The sequence below is a fragment of the Sciurus carolinensis genome, unplaced genomic scaffold (genome assembly GCF_902686445.1).
Source record: "Sciurus carolinensis unplaced genomic scaffold, mSciCar1.2, whole genome shotgun sequence".
Classification (NCBI taxonomy): domain Eukaryota; kingdom Metazoa; phylum Chordata; class Mammalia; order Rodentia; family Sciuridae; genus Sciurus; species Sciurus carolinensis.
In genome coordinates, this window is record NW_025920116.1 from 1,201,123 (window position 1) to 1,226,662 (window position 25,540).

General features: G+C 49.0%; 1 pseudogene; it reads left to right on the forward strand.

The window, feature by feature from the left end:
* Positions 1 to 1,089: 1,089 nt before the first annotated feature.
* The window catches only part of LOC124973579 (alpha-1,6-mannosylglycoprotein 6-beta-N-acetylglucosaminyltransferase B-like), a 64,251-nt pseudogene continuing 39,800 nt past the window's right edge, over positions 1,090 to 25,540 (forward strand).

The following is a 25,540-nucleotide window of genomic DNA, read 5'->3' on the forward strand; positions in this document are numbered from 1 at the left end:
AGAACGACCGCTCCAGAACACCGGTGGCCTGCCTGGAGGAGGAGCGTGGTGGGTCACTTGGTGTCGGAGCCACCGCTCCTGAACACCCGGGGGGCTACCCCGAGGAGGAGGAGGAACAGAGCGGGTCACTTGGACTTGGAGTGACTGCCTAGGCCTACAGGCAGTTGGCGGAAGGAGGAGACGCAAAGTGAATTGCTTGGACTCCTAGTGACTGCGTCGGAAACCCGGCCATTGTCCGGAGGAGGAGGTGTGTGGTGGGTCTCTGGGTCTCGGAGCTATTGTACGGGGCTCCAGGTGGCGCCTAAGAGGAGGGGCCACATAGCCAGGCGATTAGGTGTAGAGCAGGGTCCGAGGAGCTAGGTGGCTTCTTGCTGGAAGAGCCACGCCTAGGGGCGGAGCGAAGTTTCCAGGACTGCGGGCAGAGTCTCTGGGAGAGGCAGCCTAAGGAGACTCGCCTGCGAAGGGTGAGGCTCCCAGGCCCAGGAGGTAGGTCCGGGCCCCTGGGAACGTTGCAGAGGAAGACAGCCCAGCCCAGGCGGTAGTTGTAGATTGACAGGAACCTCTAGGAGGGCAACTGACCAGCGAGACGTCCCCACCGAGTGAGTCTTCCCTGCCGGGTGAGGTTTTCCCACAGGGACGGTAAAACCAGAGACACAGGCACAAACAGGACTTGCTTCAGCCCGCAGCCTAGTTCCCTGTTGGATGACCATTGGTCAACAAGTGGAGGCACCTCTGCCCACTAGCAGGAAATATACGCCACCTGAGGGTCACCACCCCTAGAGAGGCAGCTGCACTGCTGCCCCTCCTGGCTCTTTGCCCAGAACTTGACCCCTGTGTGTCCTGACCTCTCCCAGGGTCCTCCTCTGCCTGGGCCTGGGAGAACATGACCCTGCCTTCTCTGGAGTCATTGGTGGCCAGGACAGCAGGCCAGGTCTCTGCCCTTCCTTGCTGTGTCTCTAGGGCAGGACACACTGCATGCACCCTGTCCTGGCAGACCTTGGGGTCCTTGGAGATGTGCATGCAAGGGGAGCCTGCAGGGGCCAGGGCTGGTGCTGGCCACCTGCTCAGACTTGGCCCTGTCTGCAGTGGATGTGTGCCCACTGGACCTCTGACCCCTGCTATACCTTCTTCAGGGTGGACAGCACCAAGCGCTTCTTCCTCAGCTATGTCAGCAAGGTCGAGTGATTCTGCCCACTGCTGCCCTGGAGGAACCAGAGCACTGTGCAAATGGCCCCAGACCCCTTCCCAGACTCCAGGTAGGCTTGGAAGGGGTGGGATGTCCCCCTCAGGCTGGACATTCTCTGTGATAGTGGGAGAGACCTCAGCCCTGCCCAGGTGGAAAGGGGCCATGGGCTCTGCATGAGGTGAACAGATGGGAGGTCAGGGGGACAGTGTCCCTCCACAATCTGGGGTGCTGCTCAGCAAAGCCTGCCTTCATAGGTGGGCTGGGTCTCTGCAGATGCCCTCTCAAGGGACTAGAATAATACCAATAATAGCTGTCACTTACTGAGGGCTTTCTGCATGCCAGGCACTTTCTTTGTACCTCAGTCTCCTGGCCATCCCTACGTGATTGCATCTAACAGATGATGAATCTTACTTAGGTTAGGGTTAAGGGGTTTAATACATATTGTGAGAGGCAGCCCTGTCCCCAGTGTGGCAGGGGATGAGGGTCCTGGCCACAGGTGGGGTCTGGGAGAGTTGAGGTCGGGACTCACCTCTAGGCAGTGTTCCAGAGCAACTTATCTCACCTCCTGGAGCTGATGGACAGTGGGAAGGAGTCCCCGATCTTCATGAAGAGGTGGACCAAGCAGCTCACTGCCCAGTGAGCCACGGCTGTCCAGCACCTGGCACAGAAGCTGGGGGGCATCTGGAGGGACCAGAAACAGGTGTGTAATTCTCTCAGGGAACAGAGCCCCGAGAGCTTGGGTGATGCTCTCAGAGCATCAGCTTCTGAGCAGGCACAGAGCTGGCCCTTCAGCCAGTGGCACTGGAGTTCTTTGCATATGATCCAGAGGGAGAGAGGTGGGGATGGCCAGGTCAGGGTGGTGCAGGTGAAGCTCTTTGCCCTTTGCAGATCTGGGGGAGGACAAGGCCCTGAGGAGTGCCTTGTGCTCTGTAGACAACTCATTCGGATCAGGCAGAGAAGTCATAGCTTCCACCTAGAATTTTCAGAGTAACAGTCTATTTGGGGAAGACATGTGGGTCCATCCATTCATCTGCCCGTCCACCCATCTGTCCATCCATGCATACACTAGAGAATTACATGACTCTGTCTCATCCTGGTTGTTTCTCTGAGTCCATCTAATTTCATAAACTCTCTGGTCTATGTTAACTGTTGTCCACCTGGAACATAACTCCTTGCATCACGATACCTGGTGTGGGTACCTTGGCATCTAAAAGTGACCACCCGGGCCCAACCTGGAGACAGTGTCTCCCAGCTGGTGACTTGGGGTGGGAGGGTCAGATGTCTGCTGCTCTTCTATTCCAAATCCACTCCCCTCTTTGTCCCAGATTCTTGTTCACATTGGCTTCCTGACGGAGGAGTCCAGGGACATTTTCAGCCCGCGGGTGCTGAAGGGCAGGCCTCTAGGGAAGATAGGGCGGTGAGCGGACATCCTGGCTGCTCTCTACATCCTGGGCCACAGCCTGTGGGTCACCATCTCCCTGAAGGAGCTGCAGAGGTGAGTGCCGGGGACAGTCAGTACACTGTGATGGGGTGGGAAGGGATGGAGGAGAACATCCCAGAAGCCCCTGCTCCACTGCAGGTCCCATGGCCCACGGATCCTGGGAGGCTTCCTAACTTTCTGTCAGGTAGTGACATAGCCAGGTCCCCAATGACCCGCTCCATCTGCCTACTGCTTCCCCTCCATGCTGACACTCAATCACGTTTGGGTCACACCCAGGAAGTGTGTTTGCACAGTACAGTTCTAACGGTGTCCTGGTCTCCATCTCTGAGCCTGTGTTGGGGGACAGAGTTTGCACTTAGGGGCTGACAAAATTGGCCTGAGGGCCAGGCATAGTGGTGCACCCTGTAATCCAAGCGGCTCCAGAGGCTGTCAGGAGGACCGTGAGTTCAAAGTCAACCTCAGCAAAAGCGAGGCACTAAACAACTCAATGAGACCCTGTCTCTAAATAAAATAGGGTTGGGGATGTGGCCCAGTGGCCAAGTACCCCTGAGTTCAATCCCCAGTCTCCCCTCCAGAAAAAATTGACTTTAGGGACTGAGGCACATCATGAAGATGGTGGTTTGGGCACACCGTTGGGGGTTTCTACTCTAGAACCAGATTCCTTTCTGAGCCTACTGTGGAGGCTGGGGCCATAGGACCTGGAGGGTGCTGGGGTGGGTGGGTGATGCCCACTCTTTCTCCTCTGCTGGCTCTCCAGGGTTCCACTCCTGACATCTGTCAGAGGTGGAGGCTCCTGGTGCTTGGGAGAGGGTGGAGCAATGGGTTGTGAGTGTGGGAGAAAGGGCGGTGGGTGGAGATAGGGTGCACCACACTGTTGGGGTGGAAAAATACACATGATTTCCCCCCCCTTATCTTTTATATTTATCATGTGATATTTGGTACAGATGAAAGTGGAAACTCTGTGATGATACCAGGAACAGGCTGACATCCCACGGTGTTGCCGCCCACCATGAGGTGGAGAGGATCATGAAGCTGAGTTTCTCTGCCTCCCCCAGAGGAAACCCATGCCCTGAATTTTTTTCAAAATAAATTTTTCCAATATGTGTGTGTCTGTAAATGACATGTGGTCTGGTTTGGGTCTGGTCTTTGGCTTTGTGGTGATGGTGACCATGGTGTCCACTGTCCCCGTCTCTGAAACCTCCTCTCTCCTCCATTGTGGCTTCAGACTTGTCCCTTCCACCCATGGCCATCTTCCACTCATTTCCACTGTGTAGAACATTCTACTGCATGAACGTGCCATCATTATTTATCAATGTTTGCTGTCTGCAGACATTTTATTCTTGGTTTAAAAATTGGTTTGAGAGCCGGGGCTGTGGCTCATTGGTAGAGCACTTGTCTAGCATGTGTGAGGCTCTGGGTTTGATCCTCAGAACCACATAAATACAAATAAATAAAATAAAGGTATTGTGTTCATCTACGTCTAAAAAAATTTTTATAAAAAATTGGTTTGAGCCAGGCACAGGGGTCCACACATGTAATTCCAGCAACTCTGGAGGCCGAGGCAGGAAGATTACCAGTTCAAGGCCAACCTTGGCAACTTAGTGAGGCCCTGTCTCAAAAATAAAAAAATAAAAAGGTCTGGGGATAAGATTCAGGTGGCTGAGCATCCTTGGGCTCAATTTCCAGTACCAAACTGAAAAAAAAACAAATTGGGTTGAACAGTGTGTGCTGTGGTGGACATTCAGGTCCATGTCACTTGGGGTGCCTGTGTACGGGTTTCTCAGGTCAGTTGAAGAATACATCCCCAGGCTGGCAACCGAGTGCTGGTGCTGAACTCACAATGTGTTTTAGCAGAACCGTCCAGGGACAAATCCTTCAACTGAATACAGCTGAGAGACACATCGTTCTACTGATTCAGTTTCTCTGGGGCCTAGACTTAGATGCACAGTTTCTGGGGTTTAGGGTGTGTGAAAATTCAACTTTATGAGAATATGCAAAACTGGTTTCCACTGTGACTTTGTCAACTGATGGTCCCACCTATTGGTCACACTCCCATACTTAAGGTGCTGACTTCCTGGGTGAGCTGTACATGCATTGCGATGTCCTGCCTGGCCTTGCTTTGCATTTCCTGAGAGCCATGAGCGTCCTGTCCTGGCCTTGCTGTTGCTTCTTGTTGGTGAAATGCCCATTCATGTTGTTAGCTGGGTTCTTTTCCTTAATGAGTTGTAGGGTTTTTATATATCAGATATAAATCCCCTGTGAGTTGTGTGTGTTAAAAAATCTAATTTGCTTGATTCTTTGTAATTTCCTTATAGCTTTTTCCCCTCCAAGGAGCAGAGGTCCTTAATTTTAACATAGTTATCACTCTTTCTCTTCATGGCTAGGTATTTGGTGCTGGGTGGGATTCCATTCCTCCTTCTCTTTGGCTTTTTAATGGGATCTCTAGCTTTGCCCCAGGGCCTGAGTAAGGAAGGCCCCAGAAGACCCCAGAGACCTTTGCGTATGAATCCACTTTTCTCTATGAACCCCTTAACTTATTCTCAGGTGATTTTCTAGCAGGAATGAGGTTCCTCTCCGAGCCTGTCTTCCATCTTGGTGTCATGTGTTTCTAGATGTCACTTTCTTCTGAAAAGTCCCCAGTTCTGGTCCACAGTGCTGATGCTCTGTGGCATAGAGGAGACTGTGGATGGGGACAGTGCCATCAGCAGTCTCAGGTCACTAGGGCCCTGGGAGCTCCAGTCTAGGGCAGCAGCTCAGTCTCTGCAGTTCTTACCTACCAGGAACTCGGGTAGGATGTCCTGTGGAGCAGTAGTGCCAAATTCAGAGAAGAGGCTCGCTCTGGGGTGTGTTGAGGGGGCCACTCAATGAACTAGTGGTTGGAAGGATTTTATCCCTGAGACTTGGAATTCACCTGCTGGAGTTAATAATGCACTTGTCTCTGGCAGGCCCAGTGAAGATGAATTAGTGAGGTGCTGGGTGGGGTCAGTGAGGTATGAGTGGGGCAGGCCCCCAAGGAAGTGAGTGCAGCAGGGAGCAGGTGCAGCTTGGAGCAGGTTCTGGAGGAGGAGGTGCCCACTGTGAAATAGCCCCTCCTGCTTCTGCTGGTCAAATGTCACCAAGCCCCCAGGCTAGCAGCCAGGTGGGTAGCTGTCCCTGAATGCCAGTGCTGAAACCTGACAGCTTCTGGGTCTTGGCTTGGGTTCTTGCACTGTGGCATCTTATCGACAGGTCCCGCTGTTCATGTGGCACCGGTCACTTCAGAGTGGAGGTGTGCCTGACTGCCTCCTGCCAGCACCCACTGCTGCACCTGTGCTCTCCCCACCCCCACTCCCTCTAAGCAGAGAGCTTGGAGGGTGATCCGATGCTGTCCTTGGAGCAGAGGCTGCTCAGGTTGCCAACGTTTGCCAAGAATGATAAGGAAGTCTTTTCCTGGCCTGGAGGCTTCCTGCAGGAAGTCTGATGGGGTGGGGATGAGGAGAAGGCAGAGGAAAAGGGACCCAGGGTCAGGGAAGCTGTGACTGTGGCTAACCGGAGCCAGCCTGCCTCAGGCACAACAGCAGGCACAGTTTTTGTGGGTCATCAGAGACCCTAAGATGCAGTGGGAGTCCTGAGGGTGTCTGGAGCTCCTCGCACCAGCCTCTGTCATAGCTTGGTGGGTAGGGAGAATCTATCAGGATCACCCTCGCCTGGCTGCAGGTTAGAGGAAGTGGTGTTTGGCAAAGGTCCTCGGTCGATCCTCCTGCCTGATCGGGCAGGGTCTGGGTCAGAGAGTGTGCTTTTGTTACTGCTCCCTGGAAGAGAGGATCGTGCTCTTGGTAGCCCAGCAAAACACCCAGGGGATCATCCTGCTGGAGAGAAGCAGAGAGCTCAAGAATCTTTGAGAGGCTGGGACTTCTCACTCTCAACCTCCACGCTATCCTTACATGCCCAGAGCATGCCAGCCTTCTGGCTGCTCCCTAGAACCTGGGATGGCTGCTATTGCCCATCCCAGGGCCCAGGCAGTGACTACACTTGGGAGGCCCTGGAGAAGATGCCCAGACTGGAAGATGCCTCTGCTGCTATCCCATCACAACTCATGCTGCACCTGTGTGTAAACATGTACGCACACACACACACACACATGTCCCTACACACAGGGCACATGCACGAACATGCTCAGGCAGCCTCCATGCACACACTCACATGCACACATGTGCAAATGCATGTTCTCACACTTGCATGCAGTACCTTGTGCACGACCCCATACACAAATGCACACACACCGTCTGCACAGTCCACAGAGAACAGGTGTCTTTTCCCTAAGCCTTCACTTCCTGACAGGCTCCTGCTGATCTAAACTCCCAGAGGCAGGGTCTCCAGGAAGCGGTCACCTCTCTGACTTACCCAAAGCTGTGGGATGCCCTGGCCTGGGTCCTCTGTGGGGTGTAAGTGTGAATGAGAGATCTTGCTCAGACAGGGCAGAGTGGTGCAAACAGCTCAGCCCCCTCCGGGGATAGCCTTAGGAAGGTGCTTTCTAAATCTGTTACCAGGTGCAATTGAAACACAAGGAAAAGTTTTTAATAATAAGAACAGAGCCACCTTCCCCAGGGGAATTCTCTGGTTAGGTCTACAAGATCAACTGGGCCCTGAGCCTGGGCTGCAGCAGGACACCCTGAGGGCCTTGGGCACAGCCATGTTGGGCCCTTCTCTTGGCCTCTCTGATTTAGCAGATGGGGGGGTTGATATCTTAATGACCCCCAGGTGATTACAATGAACACCAGAGAGTCGAGGCTGGAAGAGCTGGAGACTGGGGTTTTCTTGGCAATCTCCCCTGTACAATCTCCCCTGGCTGGCTGTGTGGTTGGGACACTGTGGAGTATGAACTGATCTGCATGATGGGTGCAAGGGAACCGTCCTTATGTCCCTGGTGCAGGGCCTGCAGGGTGGGACTACAGCCTGAGGTGCAGCTCAGGCCTCAAAGATTTGCAGAGTGAGGATTCCTCCTGCGTCCTCTCCACTCCTGAGGCTCCCAGGATGCCCTTGGTGGCAGGAGCTGTTGGCCACTGGGAGTGAGGTAAGTTCAAGGAGGGTGGGCCAAGGAGGCCCCGTTGGAGGTGGCCCAACTGGGGGGGCCTTTTGTGCGTCCGTCCCAAGGGGATTGGGAGCGACCTGCTGGCCTGTAGTGAACTCCCTGCCATGCCCTCTTGAATACACAATGCTTTCTTCCTTTTTTAAAGGAGGGATATAGGTCCCCATAGTTGGAGGGTGTTATGGGCCGCAACTTAAGAACAGGCCGATCACCACTGAGAAGTCCAAATTTGAGAGTCTTTATTAAGCCGGCCAGCTGACTGTCTCACACAATGCCCCAAAAAATGGCTATTGGGAGAACAGCCCGACCACAGGGTTGTAGGGGTTCTTATACCAAAATCACATCAATCATAAGTGTCTGTTGCTATGATTTGAAATTACACATTAACATCATGATATCATTGACAAAGGGGGAAGTGGGTCAAAATGACCCTTATCTAGGTACAAACTAAAGAATGGTTACTAACATCCACACAATCACTGTTTACATGGTACATTGTTTAGGAGCAAAAGGAATCAAAAGAGAGCAATTCTTTACTACGTAGGAGTTGCCATTGTATATTACTAAACATGTCACACCAAGTAACTGATGATGGGCACAGAGGTGGGGTGTTCCTATGGGAGAAACTTATTTCCTATATAACATGGAGTCTCAGAGCAAAATGGAGTCTGTTTAGTCATTTCCCTTAGAGTCTGGTCTATAACATTTTCATGGAGCCAGATCTGTCAGGCCATCACAGAGGGGAGGGAAGCAGAGGTGAGGCCAGGGTAGAGGCTAAGCTGTGAAGGCCTCAGCATCTTCTCTGCCAGGGGCACCCTGATGCTAAATCAGCATGGGCCTCTCCTAGAATGGGAGACCTAAACACAGCATGAGCTGCATGTGATTCCCCAAGACTGCTGCAGCAGGGACTGTAATGGAGGTCATGCTTTCACCCTTCTGGAGGCCAGAAGCCTGAGGTCTAGGGGTCAGCAGGGCTCCATCTGAGACTCCAGGGAAGGGTCTACATCTGGCTCTCTCCTGGCTCCTGGTGGTCTTCTGGCATGCTTTGGTGTTCCTTGTCTGGTTGATGTCCCAAGCTGATCTCTGCCCTCATCTCTGCCAGGCCTCCCTGTGTGCAGGTTGATATCCAAACTTCCCCTGTTAGGTGGACATTGGGCCCCTCAGGCCCTGATTTTAGTTTGAATACCTTTGTAAAGATTCATCTCCAGCTGGCTGTGGTGACTCACACCTGTAATCCCAGTGGTTCAGGAGGCTAAGGCAGGAGGACCATGAGTTCAAAGCCAACCTCAGTAAAAGTGAGGCACTAAGCAGCTCAGTGAGACCCTGTCTCTAAGTAAAATACAAAATACAGCTGAGAAGGTGGCTCTGTGATTGAGTGCCCCTGAGTTCAATCCCCAGTACAGAGAGAGAGAGAGAGAGAGAGAGAGAGAGAGAGAGAGATTCATCTCCAAATAGGTCTGCTGAAGAACCAGGGGTTAGGATTTCAAATATGAATGGGGGAGCAATGCATCCCATAAGAAGATGGTGACCATTTAGCCCGGGCAGAGAGACCACAGAACACCCACGGGGCCTGCAGAAAGTTGGGAGCAGGCTGTCTAGGAGCAGCACAGGCTGACTTGAAATAGATCAGCGGAAGCAAATGTCCTCCCAATTCTGAGTCTCAGCCTCTGCAACAGAGGCGTCACCCTTGGCTTGTGATGACCCATGTGGGAAGGCAGCAGAACTGAGACATGACTTGTACATTTGTTGTCGCGTTTTCACAGATGTTCACTGCAGATGTCTTGGCCACAACTAAGCACCCAGGCTGGACGCTGAGCCCCTTTCTCTGTTCTTTCTGTTTTGGCGTTTTAATTAAGCAGCCCACTGGAGTGATGTCTGGGCACAGCGGGGAATCCACGTCTGGTTCTGCTGCTGCAAGGTGTTGGGGTGAGGGGATGGTGTGCAGGAAGATGCCCCCTGTGGGGACATCCCACATGCCCAGTCAGTGGGCAGGTGGGGGGCGCTCAGCAGGGCCCCATCCACCCACTGTTGCCCAAGTTGAGGTTCCCATGCCAGGATCCACAGGGGCATTGGAGAGCAAAGTCTTCCCTTCCTGGGTGCAGAGAATTGACTGTGCTCATCAGTTTCATCTGTGTAATTTCAGGCATCATTAATCATACATGGTATGAGAAAAAATGATGGGGCTCTTCATCCATGAGTGAAATTGGGTTTAGGAGAAAATTAGTTGACTTAACTGGCAAATGATGAAAGCTGTGTGTTTAAACGAGGAGCCGAGAAGGGGACCCTGGGCTGTCCAGTGGGGGCCAGGCTGGGAACTGGTCTCTAGCCTGGCATGTTTATTCAGGGGAAGTACCTGGCAGGGTCCCCAGGGAATGGCAGTGGTGGGGACCACACCTTGTTCCTCCAGGCAGCACAGTTGGACCAGCGGGAGCAGCTTTGAGGTTTGAATCTGGTCAGTTCCGACTGTGACTGACTCCAACCTGTCTGAGCTGGGGCAAAGCTGACCCAGCTGCTGGTGGCCAGTTGGAGCTGATCAGAACCAGACTGAAGTGGGCTGCTTCAGCCAGTCACTGGGAGGTGCTGCCTATCTCAGGGGTTCTGTTGGGTCAGTGTGTCCCTGGAATTCGTGTGTTGGAGGCTTAGTCCCCAGAGTTGGATGCTGATGGCATTTGGAATCCATTAGGTCAGCTTTCCTCTCAGTGGCCAAAACATCTGACATGAGCACCTTGAAGGAGGAAAAAGTTTATTTTGGCTCATGGTTTCAGAGGTTTCAGTCCCTGGTTAGCAGGTGTCGTTGCTGGGGGCTGAGGTGAGATGGAACATCAAAGCAGAATAGCATGGCAGAGGGGAGCTGTCCCTGGACAGAGGGTCAGAGGGCAAGGGACCTGGACATGCCTCCAGTGACAACTTCCTCCAGCTATGTCCCCCTCCCAGTAATGCATTGTCAATGGATTAATCCACCAAACTGATGAATTCACTGATGAGGTCAGAGCCCTCCTGGTCTAATCAGGGCCTATGAGCTCCACCTCTGGGGATTATGCTCGCCAACCTGGAGCTTAGAGGGAGGTGATTAGGATGGATGGGAACCTGTGGGCAGGGCCCAAGAGGATGACTGTATTGGTGGAAGAGAGGCCCCTTAGCATACTTACTCTGTCCTGTCACATGACACTCCCTCCTGTCATGGTGGAAGGCCCCTGACTGGTGCCAAGGAGATGCCATCAGCATGCTCTTAAACTTCCAGACTCCAGAACTGTGAGTTAGAGAAAACTCTCTTCTTTCTATGATCACCTGGTCTGTGGTATTCAGTTATAGCAACAGAAAATGGACCAACAGGGATGGGGCAGAAGAGAAAGCACTGAGTTTGGGGTCCATGTGGAAGACCTTGAGTCAGCTTCAAGCATGTGATTTGGCAGTGCCCCATGGCAGCAGCTGGGTGCTGGGCCAGGGATCAGGGAGGTGTGGAGTGCAGAGGGAACCTTGGAAGTTGAGCTCAAGTGTCAACAAACAACCAAGTGGAAGGGAGGCCAGAGAGCAGAGCCTGGAAACCCACACTTCCAGGCTGACAGGCAGAGGCCAAGAGGAAAAACAGAGTGTTGGGACATGGAATCCAGAAAGATGCTTCCAGGAAGCACTGGAGCCAAAGATCTCTGAGCACTTTGTAGGAATTCATTTTAATTAGGCCCTTCCCACACAGAGAGAGAGGGAGGGAGAATAGCTTGTTCCAGAATTTGAGCAGTATCTGAACAGATTATTTCTAGCCCTAGACCAAGGGCACAGAGAGATATAAAACCACAGAAATTTTAGCTTAGAAAGAACTGGGGAGGTTTGTATGAGCAACAAGTTATAGCAGTGGAGGTGGACACAGGAGGGCTCAGTGTCTGGTGCAAGGCCACCAGCAGATGCCTGTGTGCCTGGGGGAGCCAGGGTCTTCGCTGCATCAGAATTCAGCCTGCTGATCCCTGGGAGGGTTTCTCTCCCCATGGGGTAGATTTTCTCCTCCTCCATCCTCCCATTTTCTCATCCAACAGTTTGATCTTTTAGCAGAAAACTGCTAACTTTGACAAGGTAATTGTTCCTAGAATCTTTCGTGCTTATAAATTGCTACTAGAGTAGAGGGGAGGGGATTCTTAAGGGAAATTCCGGAAAACCAAGCTACTGAATCCAGCTGACCTCAAAGGAAAGGATTGAGCTGTTAGAGGACAAAGTGTGAAGGACCTAGGACCTTGAATGGGAAGGAAGTGAGCAACAGGACATGGCCCCATAAACTCTGCTTTTCAAACAAGGGGCTATGGAGCCACTTGTACCCTGTTAGGTGGGTGAGGCAGCCCTGAACAGGTGGACAAGAAAGGATGTATGCATGTTAGAAGTCCACAAGTCACAAAACTGTAGCCACAGGAGTCTTATCAGACAGGCAAACATTCATAAAATGGCGGGGGGGGATGGCCAATACTTTCTAATCCATAGGTAATGATAACTCTTTAAGGAAACCATTACTTGAAATCATGCAGAATCTTGTCCAAGCAGACAAGCTTCTGAAATATGTGACTCTCCCTCAGCCACAGTTAATAATAATCTCAATGGAACTAGTGGTCCCAGGCCATGTCACCACTATCCATTACCACTAAAACTATGTCACAACCACCCTTGTGATGGTGTCATCACAACCCTCATGTAGGAAATGCACTAAAGGATAGACCAAGGGATAACTAGCCACTTAGAGAATAGAATGAGGACAAAGGAACTCAAACCCTACAAAAACCCCCTGTTCTATGAGGGCCATGCTGTTCTCTCTGGAGATGGTCCATGATACTCAGAACCTGTACTTCTCACTTGTCTTTCTATTTCGTTCAGATAAACTCTTGCCTGCTACTATGTGTGACTCCTGTGAAGTCTTTCCTGCAAGATTGCAAGACTGGAAGCGGAGAACATCTGCAGTGTCTTGGGCTCCATGGCAGGTCTCCTTCCCTCTTCAGTAGCCTTGGGACTGCCCTTCAGCTTTACTAAGAAACAGGGAGGGTAATTAGTTGAGTGAAGGCCACCATTTCCTGAGTACTGGGAAATGGGTCACCTCTCGAGTGTCACGGCACCCTCTGAGAAGTCCAATTATTCTCCTTGTTTTTGATGCAAGACAACCAAGCTTTAGAAAGAGTGGCTCAATCTTCCCTGGGGTCTGGCTCACTCTCCTGCCCAGGTGTGTTGCTCAGGTACACTTACCACTGCAGACAAAAAGATGACGACTTCCTTCCTACCTTTCTGGTTTTGACCTTCTCCATGTGGCACATCTATCCTGGTTTGTACTCCAAGAATTTTTACTTGCTTTTAACTTTCCAAAAACAATGTGTGAATTCATGTGTCATTGCCTTTGTGTTGGCTGGTTATTTTGCTTTAAGTCTTCTAAGAAAAAAAAATCAGAACTCAGAAATAAATTAAAAAGATGATTATAGGGCCCCTTATGGCCATGGTAGGACAGTGGTCAGGACTCAAGAGCCTGTAGGCCAAATCCAGTCAACCATCTATTCTGTATATAAATTTTTATTAAAACAGCACATTCACTCATTATAATATTGTCTAGGCCTGAGTTTGCACTACAGTGGCTGAACTGAGTAGTTAATATATACATCTTACAGTCCACAGAGTTTAAAATATTTACTGTGGACCTTAACAGAAATAGATTCCTACCACTGTTCTAGGGGGACTTGACTGCTTTTGATTTACTATTTACTACTGACCAGGTATTTTGTATTAGACCCTGTTTGTTAAGGTAAACACTGAACTGACGGTTATGACAAAGAGAAATGCTGGCAGAAAGGGACCTGAAGAGTTAGGTTTCTGTTGCCCTGCAAGGTCACCCGGCTCTGCTGCTGAGTGAGCTGTCTTCCTGACATAACTTTGTATTACACACTATGTAAAATTCCAATTCTCACGTTCTCTTGTTTACTGATATTTGTTCATCCTTCTGATTCTCTCATGAAAAACATCATAAAGCGTGATGTCTGCCACTTACACACACATGCTGAAATGCACACATATTTTGAGAATATTATTTTGACAAGTTCTTCCATCCACTTTCCATGACACTTCACGACTTTGCTTCTTGTCCCCTTCTTTGGGAAGTCTTCCCTGAGGACATTGCTCCTTCCTGTCGTTGTTACTGGCTGCTCTCTCTCTGCACCTGAAGGAGTCTGAGCACCTTCTCACTAGCACTGAGTCCCAGTTTTTGAGCAAATATGGGTCTGAGAGTAGGAGCTTGGGTGTGTACAGAAGTGGGTGGGGACTGGCGCCAAGGGGTCAAAGACCCCTTTGAAACACCAAAGTGGACTTCTGACCACTTTACTCCTGACTTTCTTCATTTCAAGCACCTAACCTCTAACTCTTCAGAACTCTCCAGAGCCCAGGGCTCCAATGGTACTGGAAAAGCTTTGTGTTGGAGTTAGAAATTGGTTCCTGGCATTTTAGTCTCTACTTAATATACATCTGCAATTGCAAGTTCATTTTGCATGAATTAAAATCTTCTAGTGGTTATTATCTTCTAAGATTAGGGTGAATTTCTGGCAGGGAGTGTTCTGGCATCATTTAAGAAATACTTAGTGTTCAGGCCTGTTCTCCTTTCAGCTGTTTAAAATTATTATTCATTCTACCCATCCTGACCCTAACCTGTCACCAAGGTGTGAGGCAGAACTGCTTGCTGTCACAGCCAACTCCTTTCTTGTGGGTAGTGCAGAGTGCATTGAATAGCAAAAGAGGTTCATTAGCCCAATTGCTGACTCTTCTTTCTGAACTTCAGACAAAGTTTCAAAAACTGTCACTCAAATGATCCCTTCAGTCTATGAGAGATGTCAATAAGGTGAGAGGCAGGAAAGTTGGAGAAGGTCTTGGAGAGAGATACCATGATGCTAAGTGCTTGTTCTCTGTTCCAAAGTCAACCATCAGCACAGTGATGGGGGAAAGCATGAATATTCACTTTCAATGGCATGCATTTTCAGTTTTGTTAGAGAAGGAAGCCTGAACTAAGGTAGAAAATAGCAAAGGATGAATAGGTATTTGTTGCATTGATTCTGACTCCTGCCACCTTTCAGTTAGATTCATGTCTGAGAATCACTTTAAAAACTTTGCAGATTCACAGATTTCAGTTCTGGTCATTCCCACCCTCATGACTCACTCAGTACTGCCACTGTAGACTGGACCCCCACTGGAATGCCATCTATGATTTCCTTGGAGAATTTATAGGCCATAGAGAAAGCAACTAACAAATGTTTCTTGCATATATATGTGAATTATTCCTGTTGCCAAAGGATTTTCATTTTACAAAGGGAACATGAGCTTTTTTGCCTACAGAAAATTCTATCTTCACAATCTACAAGTAATTGGATCCTGGCTCCATGACAAGGTAGACCACACACCCATGGCATCAAGTGAGGAAAACAGTCCCACCACAGTAATGATGGACAGCCAATCTTGACAGAATCACTTGGAGACTATTTGTGCCAGAATGAAGGGTCTGGGAGGGTAGGGGATAGGCTGGCTGAGTTGTATGGAACACACATGTGCCTGGGCACATGGGCACCTGGGCACATTGGCATGTGTCATTAACATACGGAACCATCTTGGAAGGGATTCTCACCAGCACCAGGTAGGGCAGCAAGGATGCCCTCATGCCTTAGGTAAATTGGAGTGTTATGTATATGGCCTGACTTGGGGCGTAATATAGAGCTTTCACTTGAAATTATGTCCCCTCACCTGCTATAGAGCACTACCTTCCTATAACAGAGAAAAGTCATTCAGTCCTCAGAAACAATTTCTCAGAGAGAAGAAAAACAATAAGACTCATGCTCAGATGCCCGTGACTAACAGAAGATCCTTTCTGGAGGCAGATGGACTGGTACTGATGTGGGTGGAGGGGAAGAGGGCCCTGACCTGGGTACCAAGACAGAAAGGAGAAGGCGAGGCAATGGAAGGTAGTCTTTGCTGATCAACCCTAAATTAGAGCAAGAGAAATTCCTTTGAACTTGAAACAGATGTTTTAATGGTTTAAAAACTTTTTTGGGGGGAGCCAGTACACAGATAAATGAACTACAGAAATCAGCCCATCCAAGCTCATAGAACTAGACTGAAACTTTTCATTTGTATTGGAGAGTTTAAATTTTAAAAAAATATAGAACCACAATCTACCTTGGTCATTACTATTTTAGCAGCGGGGGAAGTACACTTCTGAGAATCAAAGTTCTAGAACTTGACCACAACTGGTTAGTATGGCATGTCTTGGAGACACAGCCAAGCCTTTCTACCCAGGTGTAAACCAATGCTAATTCATCAAAGCAGTCTTCCTACTGAACCAATAATAAGCCTCAGACTCTTTCAACTCTGTTCTCCAGGCTGCCAGAACTAATTGACTGGACTGAGCTCTTGGGTTCAAATCTATTTTCCTTTCTTAGTCAAAAATAATAAAGAGTTTCCGCATGTGAATTCTTCAAAAAGTTTCCATCTCTATGCTTTTTATATTTTTTAATCCCCCTGAAGAGGCAATTTAGGATAGGGTATTTGAGTAGATATTCAGTAGACCTGTGAGTATTTGATGAAAATTCATGTGAAAGCAGGAACATGCAATTGACCTACTAACAACAGTTCCTGAGAGTAAGGTGAAAGATGCTTTGCCTGGAGATCATAAAAGTACATTTGCTATGATTGCTCCTCCTCTGTTGCCTCTGGAAAAAAGGAGATCCACTGAGGACTTATCCACACAGAGTTCCACCATGTTTAGCAATAAAGAAATGCAATCTGGACCTGGAGTGAGTTCTCAGGGAAGATAGCCCAGAGGATGCAGCCACTGACTGGAATCTCAGAGGATTAGGATTTAGGGATCAGGGTAGCCTGTCACCGAAGGGGAAGGTGTTTCAGGTACAGGAGAAGGCATAGTAAAGGCCCAGAGGCCAGAAAAAGCATGTTGTTCAGAAAGTATTCCTACTCCTGCCCCTCCTCCTGGGTAGAGACTCCTGGCATGTGACTTGACCTTGGACTGGGAATATGACATATCTGGGCCATTGGCATGTTATTGGACAAGATGTGAGCAGAGACTTAATATGTGCTTGTGTAGTCAGGCGTAGCCTCCTCCCTGTTTCCAGCATACTATGTCTAGGAAAGTTCCAGACCCAACAACAATGAAGTATGTGTAAAGCAGACACGGACTCAACCTCAGGTGAGCTCAGCCCAAACAGCAGGAACTCTCTCAATTTAGCAAAAGAATCATATGAACTTGATGTAACCACCAGAACATGGATGCATATGAGAGCTAAATCCAAATCCATATACTAGTTATCTTTTTCCTAGAACTTCCAGGCTTAAGAAAAATCTCATGAGCCTTTATGTCAAATAATATTGGGTACAATAAGAAAAATGCCAGTTACTGAGATTGGCAACATTTATTTGGTAATGGCTTATTAAGCATCCAGTATGTATGCTGCATTGGCAGATCCTGGAAGACAAAAGATGCCTCTTAGAGATGATTTTTAAAAGATACAGACTTATGTGTAACTTTCTTCAAGTGCACTAGCACCACAAATCTTAACCTCATGGTAACCAGTGTTGAACCAGGCTTTCCTAGGGTGAAATGGAGTTAGCTGTTCTTAGGATCCCTAGATGTGAGAATGAAAATGTTCCCAGAGCCACTGAGGCTATTCAGAGGGAATGTTCCAAACCAAACACCAGCACCTGCTGTGGTAGTAGAGCAGGAGGTTGATTTTCATTTTAACCTCTCCAGGCTCCATGGGGGACACTCTGTGGTAAACAGAAGCAGAGCACAGAGCCTGGAAGAGCAGGGCCAAGGGGTGGGGTGAGGAAAGATAATGTTAGGAGGGAACTAGGTCAGATGTCACAGCAACATATCTTCTCCCATATGCTCTTTGTACTGGTGACTTTGTCCCTCCTTCTGCTGGGAGGGCTTGAGACTGCAGTAGAAGCCAGGATGTTTCTAGAGCTTCATTATAAAAGGCAAAGCAGTTCCTTCTGGCTCTCTTGTGACACCTGCCTTTGGAGCCCTGAGATCCTTGGATGTGTTGGAGGGCCAGGAGGCAGCCCTGCTGTGGGGGACCATATGGAGGGGCCATCACCCCCAGCTTAGCTCAGATGGCAGCACCCAGAGTCAACTGCCAGACCTGGAGTGAGGATGGCTCTAGGTGACTCTCCCTCCCAGGTACCAGTTCCCAGCATTGCTGCATTTCTAGAGAGGGCACCAAACAGTCAGACGTGGGGACAAGTCAAACTGTTGTGTTCCTTCTAATCTACATAATCCAGAAATAGTGACTTCTTTGTCTCAGTAAGTTGTGGGTTGTCAGCTCTTTTGCTGTGACCAAAAGACCTGACAAGAACAATTTTAGAGGAGGACAAGTGTATTTTGGGTCTCATGGTTTCAGAGGTTTCAGTCCATATACAGTCAGTTCCATTGCTCTGGGTCCTGGGTTGAGGCAGAACATCATGGAGGAGGGGCATGGTGGAGGAAAGGGTTCAGGACATGGTACCAGGAGGGGACAGAGAGAGAGAGAAAGAGAGAGAGAGAGAGAGCTCGTCTCACCATTGATGAAATATAAACCCCAAAAGGCACACACCCAGTGACCTACCTCCTCCAGACACACCCCACCTGCCTATAGTCACAACCCAGTTAATTCCTATTAGAGGATTAATGCACTGATTAATTTAAGGCTCTCATAATCCAATCATTTCACCTCTTAATTCTTGTGCTGTCTCACACATGAGCTCCTGGGGAACACCTCACACCTAAACCGTAACAGGGTGCTTAGGCACACAGCAGTAGATATGGGGAACAGGATCACTGTGGCCTCTGCTTTGTCATTTCTTCTCATACTGTGTAGTCAATGGTTAGCAGGGTGTCTGCCCTCCGCAGGCAGGAAGTGTCCCTATTGTCCAATCCTGAGTCAGAGACTAGCATGCGACAGAGGTGTGGGTCTGTTTCATCCTATAGACTTGGGAAGACACTCAACTTTTTAGAACAGTGGTTCGCAGCTGAGGTTGATTTTTGTCCCCCAAGTAAAATTGGGCAGTATCTGGAGATATTTTTGATTGCCTCAGCTTGGGGGACTTACATGACTGTCATCTAGCAGCCAGGAGCCAGGAATGCTGCTAACCATCCTGCAACCACAGGATGCCACTACAACAAAAAGTCCTAGTTCACAATGTCAGCAGTGTTGAGGTTCAGAAACTCTTCTTCAGAAGACAGAAAATACTCAGAGCTGGGTCATTTGCTAAGAATATTCCACTTCACAGAGGAATGTCACCTGGGCCAGGAAGACAGAGCTATGACAAGCTATGATAGAGGACTCTTTTTCTTCTCTTTCTGGTATTAAATAAACAAAGCAGCATCTGCAGGCCATGTGTTCTCAGATGCCACGTCCCCCCAGCACCCCTCTAAACTTGCCTTCTGTGACAAACTCTAAAGCAGAATAATTAGCCACCTGCTGTTAGATACTCTGGAGAATTCCTTCTTTTGGAGAAAAAAATATATATATATATTTTTTTTCTTTAAGGATAGTGAATTGAAGGAGAGTATCTGCTGCAGGCGGCCAGGAAGCTGCATCTGTAGTGAGAGCTATGTAATTCCAATGCATCACTCACTAGCTTCTTTGTCAAGAAGCCACTGGGGATGGGTGTCCTGCTGCTATTCACATGTTCAACCCTCCAATAATTGAACTCAGTGTGCCTGGCCCTGTACTGGGTGCTGGGTGTTTGAGTGGAAGGAGATACTAGGGAGACTGTCCTCCAAATCCCTGGGGTGTTTCCAGGTGGCTATACAATAATGCCCTTCAACAAGATTTATGCCCTGTTTACCTTCAGCAGTAAGGAGAAAGTGCGGCTGAAAGTCCCCTTCAGTTTTACAGTGAGGGCAGAGCCTGGGCTGATTTATGGACCTGCTCAGGGGTGCCAGCAAAAGTGAGGAGGATGCAACCTCTGCCAGCCAGGCAGCATGGGGCCCAGGTCAGTGGGAACCTAGGCCAGTGTTCACACAGATTCCCAGCAGACTTCTGGAGCAGGGGGCATGCATGTACCATGTTGAAGCCCATGCCAAAACAACCCACAAAGGAAGGACAGAGGTCTTGTGAGACTTTGTCAATATTTTTTTTTCCAAAATGAAAAGAACTTTTTTTCTTCCCTTCAAATAATATGGAAAAATAAAGAAGAACAAAAGAGTAGCATATGTAAAAGGCAGGGGATAGTAACTTCCCTATAGAGACACCTGACAAGCATGATCCCAGCCAGGTGATCAAGGTGGATGTCAGAAGTTATTTGTAATTCAGGTGGCTCCAGGTGGTGTAATGAAGATGGCACTTGACTTCTGCAGTCTTCGTCCCCAGACCCAGAACTCCAGCCTCAATCATGGACAACACAAGAGGCAAATCTCAGAGAGGATTTTTTTTTTTTTTGGACTGGGGATGGAACTCAGGGGCATGTATCTGACTGGTTTATGTGGCTCTAGGTGTACCCAAATTTCTAAGCCTCTGTTTCAAGCTCCCGCTGGCTCTGAGGAAGCACAATTCCATACTGGATGCAAAGATTCTCAGGTCCCAGTCTCAAGGCTGTGGTCCAGTGGGTCCAGTTTGTTACTGAGAATTGGTTTCTTTTCAAAATTCCCAGGTGATGCTGAGGCACATTCAGATTTGCAAACCAAAGAGATGGTCTGTCCCTTCCAGCTCTAAGATGCTAAGAGCAATTGATTAGCAAATTAAATCTCGGTAATTACTCTTCACAAATCTCACTATAATTCCAGAGGGCCTTTTCTGTTCATCTTAATATCCTTTCCTTGGAGAAAGGGAATGAGGGAGGGAGAGAAAAAAAGAGAACTCCACAGCCTGCCTATAGCCCTGGTCACCAGGGCTGGACTCTTGGGATATCAAAAAAGCATAAATGATCCAATTGGGAGGAACATCCCTATGATCTTTCAGTCCAACTCCTCTGGTACAGACAAGGTACCAAAGTTCCAGGGGCCATATTCAAACTGAACTCTCCACCTCAAGCACCAAGGAGCAGATGGCATGGCTGTTGATCATGCCCGCAGATGCAGGGCAGTTTTGCTGAGATGAGCCACTGCACAGTGTGACACATTTTCTGCTCATAGGGCAGCATATGTGAGTCTCAGTCTGGTGGCTAGAGCCTTCCTTTCTGCCCCCTGCCTCATTAGAGAAGATCCTGTAAAGCCTGCCCCACTATATGTTTGGAAGAAACAAATAAGCTTGGTGTACATTAAATTAGGGTAGCAAGTGGCCAGGACACAGGGGACAGGAGGGCACAGCATCTGTATACTGAGCACTTCAGGCCTGGAGCAAGGTTGTCCATATGTCCCTTCTGTTCTCCAAGGTGTGTGTTCTCTGGTCTCAGGAAGAGACAGTCCCCAGGGACTAGCACCCAGGCCTATGCAGCAAGGGGCACTAGCCTTTGCACAGTTATCAACTTCATAGGCTCCCCACAAATAAGGTCCCCACAAATACATTCCTCACAGTTCTATGAGGGCACCTCTCACAGATGGGGATTCATTATGCAGAGGACTATAGGAAAGGGGGAGGAAAACCAGGGCACATGCTCCCCAGAGGCCTGAAATCATGGCCTCTGCACCAGAGTCTCGGAAGGTCCTCTTAAATTCAGACCTGTGGATTCCATCTCAGATTCATTGAATTAGGAGCTCTGGAGGAAAAACCTAGAAATCTGCATTCTCAAGAATTTGTGGTGGAAAGTCCAGTCTTTGCAGCCAGAGTGTCTGTGATCCCAGCCCAGCCGTAACCCCAGCACTGCTGGCCAACAGATCTGCTCTGTTTATAAAGTGAGCACCATGCTGGTGTCCACCTGAGCAACTGTACATTTTGGTTTATGGTGACTGCAAGATCCTCAGCAGCCCCCTTAGCCCATTGTCCAGGGAATGCACACAATCAAAGTCACTAGCAGTCAGTCCCCTGCAGCACAATTTACACAGAATTGCAGCAAATGATTCCATGAAAGAGAACACAACCCCTCTCCCCCAGGAGTTCAGATTTGGATACTTGGAAGCAGTTGGTTTTCAACAAAATCTTGGCAAATCTGCACTGCCTCTGATGCTCATGGAAGTTGGGTGCTGGGTGCTAGGCAGAGCATCAGCTCCCAGCCCCACTTCAGTTGGATGATGGTGGTACTCTGTACCTCAGAGTCACAAAATCCAGATGCTGATCATCAGGAGCTCTGCCATGCCACAGGACTAGCTGTGTCTTTGGGGGAGGTTACTGAGGGGGGTTGGGCACACAGGCAGAGCCTGAGACACTAGGAAGGAGGAGGTCCAAGCCCCCCGGAATGGCTCTCAAGACCCTTCATGGTTCCTCCCTAGCTGAGGTCCAGCCTCATCTCCTCTTCGCCCTCCCTCATTCTGAGCTCCCCCAGAGAGCAAATCCTGTTTCTACCGCACTCTGTTTTGTGAGCTGGTGGTTTCCACCTCTGCAGAATGGAGACGTCAATATCAGTTCTCTGTGAACTGATGTTATAAGAATTCCATGAGATGAGATGTTTAAAGCACCTCACCGGCTCCCACCCCAACCAGTGGCAACTATTAGGGGTCATCATGAGCTCATTCACCAGTGACCCCACTCACAAGTGTTCAAACCACAAATTAGCTGCCCTTTGAAGATTCAGTGATACTCAAAAGAGCAGTTTTGGACTCCTTCAACCTGGTTCTCCAGTTACTTCCAAAGCCCCAATGTGACACTGTAAAAGACTAGTTTAACTTAGACTCTGATGTGGCCCAGAGCCTCCAGTTCCCTGAGAGGAGCTGTCCAGGGACTCCCACCCCTCCCACCACACACACACACACACACACACACACACACACACACACACTCAAGCCTCGTGTTATTTCATTTTTTCCACTCCTCTTGGAAAGCTTGACTTTCTTACGCTCATGAATCCCAAATTATAGGTGTATGATTGAATTAATATCAGCACGGCAGGAGCTACAGTCATCTGAAAAGATCCTTTTAAGTAATCCTATCCTCCCTTCTGTCTTTATTATGAATAATGGCAATCAGAGAGAAGTGCAGTCTCCGAGGTTTCCACTCTGATTTATCCTATCTTTATGTTCAAGATACTGGCTGTCTCAACCCAGGTTGCAACCAGACTGAGGATCCTGTACTTCAGTGTGCTGCAGAATCAGGCTTGGTGAGGTGAGAGCCCAGGATGGGGGCTACACTGAGCCCTTTGACTCAGGTCACAGGAAAGCCAGGCCAGATCTCACAGGGGCTTTCTTTGTTGTCCACATCTTCCGAATAAGCATGCACAGCTCCAGTCTCTCCAACCACTTCTTCCCACCTGCTGTCTGCCACGATCTCTTACATGTATGATTACACGAATGGTATGAATCTACATCATGCACAACCACAGAAGTGAAAAGATGTACCCCCTTTGTGTACAATGAATCAAAATGCAGTTTGTAAAAATAAAAAAAATAATTTAAAAAGAAAGGATAGAAAGACAGCCTGAAGGAGTTGTCTTTACTGTTATCCTAATGGTATATGATCCTTAAATAATAAATGATCTTGCATTTTGCCTCCATTTCCAGCCTCCAAATGGGTCACCAGCTCCAAAGATCCTGGGTGGCCAGAGGAGGCTCTGAGGCCTGTCCCAAACTTGGGTTTTAAGCAACTTACTACCCCCACAGTGAGAGACTCAGCAGGAATTCCCAACAGTTCCTCCCTAGCTGAGGTCCAGCCTCAGTGCAGATTCCCAGGCTATTGAGTCCCCAGCAGGGTGACAGCCAAAATAATACGTGGTCAAGGTCAGGAGCCAGTCATTCTTTGGAGAAGGCTGCTTAGTCTCTCCTCTATGACAATTTAGATCCTCTTGCCTGTCACCATCTGCCCTGGAGACTCAGACCCTGCATCAGCCTGCTCAGAAGTTTACCATGAATGGAAACAATGACAACACTTTCCTGAAGCTCTGAAATAGATTAAAGATGCATGCCTGGGGTCAGCTTCTAGACTGCCCGGTCCAACTTCAGTTGTTTTGCTGGTTGATTCCGACACTTTCTCTCCAAGTTCTGCCTGTGGACACAGCCCAACCTCCAAGCCTCATCTGACCTTCAACCTTTTGTCTCCACCATCCCCCTCAGCAAACACCCCAGTCATCCCTCAAAGCTCCCTCCTCTGTGAAACTGCCTCTATTCCTAACATTTAGTGACCCTTCTCTTGACCCCACATGGAGTGTCCCTCAGTGCTCAGCAGAACCTACTGCAGTTCTTCTCATCCAGAGCCTCCAGTGTGCTTCTGAAGGGTTCCAGGGCAGGACACTGTGCTTCCATTTGTGCCTGTGCAGTCTAGCCTGGGGCAGGCACAGAGCAGGTCTTGCTGCTGGGGACTCCCTGAGTAAGCACAGAGGCATGAATGTACAGGTGACACTCAACAGAAACCTGCTGGCGGTGGTCACAAATGAGCCACCAGATTGTACTGCATTTCAATACTTCTGAGATTCCTGCCTTGATTCAGCTCACATCTGTGGGGTAAGCCATCTCACAGTGGCTGGAGGGGGTGAGGGGTTTTGCTCATTCTAGAAAGCTCTTCTGTAAAGGATGATAAGCAATGGCTTCATGATCAGGCTCCCTCCCCTTGGGACAGCAGATGAGGTTATTCCAAGTGCACCTTGGCGGTCTACACCTCTATCACCATGTAGCCCTCTTCCACGAACAGGAGCATTTTCATTTCACAGATGAGGAAACTGAGGAAGTAAAGCAACTATGTACTCAAGGTCCCCTGGAGAGCTAAGGTGAAGTTCAAGTGATACTCCTGATTTTTTCTGTACCACAAGCCCCCACTTGCCATGGATTCGTCCACAACACCAGTGTACTCTCCTTTATCAAAGTGACATACCATCCAGACATAAACTCTATGAGTAATTTTTTCTTTTACATTTTTCATCCTCTATCTGAGCCTCAACAGCAGGCTGAATGCAGAGACACTAGTATTTCTGGGATCAGTGTTTCAGCCCTAACAACTCTCTCTCCTGATCTGATTAACTGATGACCACATCTTTGCTTATAAGCTGACACTTGCTTTGTCTCCCCTCAGTAACATCCACTCATAATGCAATTTTGAATGAATAATTCATAAATATCATCTGTCTCCTCCCTGCCCAGTACAGCAGTGGCATTGGAGATGAACGAGGGTGATGCCTAGAGTGGCTGGGGTCCAAGGTGGCATAGAGAATCCCACAGGGAAGAGCAGGAAGGGAACTGGATAGCTAGGGAGAGAAACCAGAGTGGGGTGCAGGGTGGCACTGTAGTCAGACCATGGGTCTGGGATGGGGCAGATCTCCGCCATTGTGCTGACATGTCTGGGCCTTATATCTGGTGGGGGGAGCCAGGGTTCACAGGCTCCTCTAATGTTAGATCTGGGAGGACTCCCAGAGGGGATCTGGGTCACCCACTGATTTTAGAGATGGACATCCTGAGGCCCAGAGAGGGCATGTGACTTGCCAAAAGTCACATGGTAAATTATTGGCAAAGGGAGTGGTTAATTATGGATCTGGCTCAGGAAGTCCACTGGTGGAAGTGGATTCACCTTCAGGGAGAGGCAGGAGGTGGGAGATGCCTTGTCCTGGAGCTGGGCACGTATGGAAGAGAGGAAGGAGGAGTGGATAGGGATCCCCAGTGGAGAGACAGGCAGAAGGGACAGCAGCCCCATGCCTGTGCCAGGTACCTCCCACCATCTTGTCTCCTTTAATTGTCTTAAGAACCCAATAAGAAAAGGATCATGAGCTCCCCTGAGAAGGAGACATAAGGTTCAGAGAATTATGATAACTTACCTAAGCCTGGATGAACTTGGCTTTGAATAAA